At 46.7% G+C, this 4,120-nt stretch overlaps 1 pseudogene across 1 annotated transcript; it reads left to right on the top strand.

The window, feature by feature from the left end:
* Positions 411-2,069, top strand: LOC102169134 (annotated as a pseudogene). The gene has a single exon (XR_310868.3). The product of XR_310868.3 is annotated as a tubulin alpha-1A chain-like (transcript).

Here is a 4,120-nt window from a genome sequence, read left to right as displayed (position 1 = left end):
GTTTATTTAACGTATATGAAGAGTACATCATTCAAAATGTCAAGCTGGATGAACATAAGCTGGAATCAAGATTGCTGGGAGAAATATCAATAACCTCAGATATGCAGATGACACCACTCTTATGGCAGAAAGTGAAGAGGAATTAGAGAGCTTCTGAAGAAGGTTAAAGAGAAGAGTGAAAAAGCTGGGCTTAAGGTTCAACATTCAAAAAATGAAGATCATGGCATCCTGTCCCATCACTTCATGGCAAATAGATGGGGAAACAGTGGAAACAATGACAGACTTTATTTTCTTGGGCTCCAAAATTACTGTGGACCATGAATACAGCCATGAAATTAAAAGATGGTTGCTCCTTAGGAGAAAAGCAATGACAAACCTAGACAGCATATTACAAAGCAAAGACACGGCAAGTTATTTTACATCGACCGCCTAAGAGTCACGCTGTAAGAAGTAACAACCTCTTCTCTCCGCCATCTGCTCAGCAGCCGCAAAACAGCAATTATGCGTGAGTGCATCTCCATCCACGCTGGCCAGGCTGGTGTCCAGATTGGCAATGCCTGCTGGGAGCTCTACTGCCTGGAACACGGCATTCAGCCCGATGGCCAGATGCCAAGTGATAAGACTATTGGGGGAGGAGACGACTCCTTCAACACCTTCTTCAGTGAGACAGGCACTGGCAAGCATGTGCCCAGGGCAGTGTTTGTAGACCTGGAACCCACAGTCATTGATGAGGTTCGCACTGGCACCTACCGCCAGCTCTTCCACCCTGAACAGCTCATCACAGGCAAAGAAGATGCTGCCAATAACTATGCTCGAGGTCACTACACCATTGGCAAGGAGATCACTGACCTCGTCTTGGACCAGATTCGGAAACTGGCTGACCAGTGCACAGGTCTTCAGGGCTTCTTGGTTTTCCACAGCTTTGGTGTGGGAACTGGTTCTGGGTTCACCTCCCTGCTGATGGAACGCCTCTCTGTCGACATGGCAAGAAGTCCAAGCTGGAGTTCTCCATTTATCCAGCTCCCCAGGTTTCCACAGCTGTCGTTGAGCCCTACAGCTCCATCCTCACCACCTACACCACCCTGGAGCACTCTGATTGTGCCTTCACAGTAGACAATGAGGCCATCTATGACATCTGCTGTAGAAACCTCGATATTGAGCGCCTGATATATACTAACCTGAATAGGCTGATAGGTCAAATTGTGTCCTCCATCACTGCTTTCCTGAGGTTTGATGGTGCCCTGAATGTGGATCTTACAGAGTTCCAGACCAAGCTGGTGCCCTATCCCCGTATCCACTTCCCTCTGGCCACATACGCCCCTGTCATCTCTGCTGAGAAAGCCTACCATGAACAGCTTTCTTTCTGTAGCAGAGATCACCAATGCTTGCTTTGAGCCAGCCAACCAGATGGTGAAATGTGACCCTCGCCATGGTAAATACATGGCCTTCTGCCTGTTATACTGTGGTGATGTGGTTCCCAAAGATGTCAGTGCTGCCATTGCCACCATCAAGACCAAGCGCACCATCCAGTTTGTGGACTGGTGCCCCACTGGCTTCAAGGTTGGCATTAATTACCAGCCTCCCACTGTGGTACCTGGTGGAGGCCTGGCCAAAGTACAGCGAGCTGTGTGCATGCTGAGCAATACAACAGCCATCACTGAGGCCTGGGCTCGTCTGGACCACAGGTTTGACCTGATGTATGCCAAGCGTGCCTTTGTTCACTGGTACATGGGTGAGGGCATGGAGGAAGGAGAGTTTTCTGAGGCCCATGAGGACATGGCTGCCCTTGAGAAGGATTATGAGGAGGTTGGTGTGGATTCTGTGGAAGGAGAGGGAGAGGAAGAAGGAGAGGAATACTAAAGTTAAAATGTCACAAAGGTGCTGCTTTTACAGGGAAGCTTATTCTGTTTCAAACATTGAAAAGTTGTGGTCTGATCAGTTAATTTGTATGTTGCAGTGTATACGCTCATATACAATTACTGACCTATGCTTTAAAACATGATGCTTTGTTACAGACCCAAGCTGTCCATTTCTCTGATGGGTTTGAATAAAGTATTCCCTGTCTTAAATGAAAAAAATAAATAAATAAAATAAAAAGCAAAGACATTACTTTGCCAACAAAGGCCCATCTAGTCAAAGCTATGGTTTTTCCAACAGTCATGTATGGATGTGAGAGTTGGACAATAAAAAAGGCTGTGTGCTGAAGAATTGATGCTTTTGAACTGTGGGTGCTGGAGAAGACTCTTGAGAGTCTCTTGGACAGCAAGGAGATCAAACCAGTCAGTTAAAGAAAATCATTCCTGAATATTCATTGGAAGGAATGATGCTGAAGCTGAAGCTCTAATACTTTGGCCACCTTTTCTTTTCCTCTAAGAAAGAAGGGAAAGAAGCAGATAAAAAGGTAGAAGGCCTAGAAGGGTGAGGTGTAGGCCAAGTCCCACAGGGAAGCTCTGGAGACAGTGCAGGCCCCACCTCAGAGCTGTCCTGATCAGGCATGAGGGAGCTGCAGTATTTACACCCCCATAGCTCAGTCACTGACTGCAGGCCACTCTTGTTCCAATTTTCTATGTGCAGGCAAAGAAAACCCTGGCATTAACTTGAGGGCTGCCCTCAACCAATGATCCAGTTTCAGGCTGTTGGGAGTAAAAGCACCCAGAGAGCCTGGGAGGGAAAAACAGTGAAGGACTCATGAGCTGGAATATTGACAGGGTCTCTTACACTGGAGCAGTAGTTTCCAAACTTCTCTTTTACTAAAATTTTTTAGTAGAAACAAAACTCTTCTTGGAAGTTCAATAACTAATATTGATAAAGAGTTACAATGGTTGAAAAAAAGGAGAGTGGGCCCTGTCTCCTCCTTAATCCTCACTCCCTCCTTTAGGCTCCAGGCTCCACAGACTTAGAGCTGCCTAGGAGGCTGTTGGGACACTGTGATCATCTGCCTAGGGCTGCCAGAACAAAGCATCACAAAGTGGGTAGGTTAAACAATGTGCTGAAGCTGAAGCTCCGATACTTTGACCACCGGATATGAAGAGCCAACTCATTTGAAAAGACCCTGATGCTGGGAAAGATTGAAGGCAGGAGGAGAAGGGGATGACAGAGGATGAGATGGTTGAACAGCATCACCGACTCAATGGACATGAGTTTGAGCAGGCTCTGGGAGATGGTGATGGACAGGGAGGCCTGGCATGCTGCAGTCCATGGGGTTGCGAAGAGTTGGACACGACTCAGCGACTGACTGAACAACAACAAAACAATATAAATGTAATCTCTCAGTGTTCTAGATGCTAAAAGTCCAAAATCAAGGTGTCAACACGATCACTCTCTCTCTGAAGGCCCTAAAAGGAAGCACCTTCTTTGCCTCTCCCTAGCTTCTGGTGTTGCCAGCAATCCTGGGCACACCTCGACTTATAAATGGCTGTGTCTTCACTTTGTCCTCCCTGTGCACATGTGTGTGCTCAAGTTTCCTCTTCTTAGAAGGACATGCTGGGTTAGGGCCCATCTTAATGACTTCATTTGAAGCATTAGGGGTTAACACATCAACATATGAATTTAGAAAGACATAATTCTGCCCATAAGAGACTACTTCTAAAATCCTTCACATCATTAAGCTTCAGTTTCCAGTGTTTCTGTATAAAGTGGTTAAGTCTTCTTCAGTGGTATTTGCTGAAGTATTTTGAATGTTAAACTTTGGTGGCTTGAACACTGTTCCTCAGAGTTAACATCCTTAGTGAATCCCAGTAGCACCCTCAAATAGCTACCTCATTTACATCCAACCCAATAGCCAAGGAAGAAGTCTAGGAGTCAATCATGTGGACTGGGAGAAGCCAAGCATTATTCATTAACACTAGCAATATCACACAGAGAAGGCAATGGCACCCCACTCCAGCACTCTTGCCTGGAAAATCCCTTGAGCAGAGGAGCCTGGTAGGCTGCAGTCCATGGGGTCTCGAAGAGTCGGACATGACTGAGCGACTTCCCTTTCACTTTTCACTTTCATGCATTGGAGAAGGAAATGGCAACCCACTCCAGTGTTCTTGCCTGGAGAATCCCAGGGACGGGGGAGCCTGGTGGGCTGCCGTCTATGGGGTCGCACAGTCGGACACGACTGAAGTGACTTAGC

The sequence above is a fragment of the Capra hircus genome, chromosome 20, assembly GCF_001704415.2.
Source record: "Capra hircus breed San Clemente chromosome 20, ASM170441v1, whole genome shotgun sequence".
NCBI classification, from domain to species: Eukaryota; Metazoa; Chordata; class Mammalia; order Artiodactyla; family Bovidae; genus Capra; species Capra hircus.
Note: the sequence above shows the minus strand (reverse complement) of the source record. Positions and strands in the feature narration are given on the sequence as shown.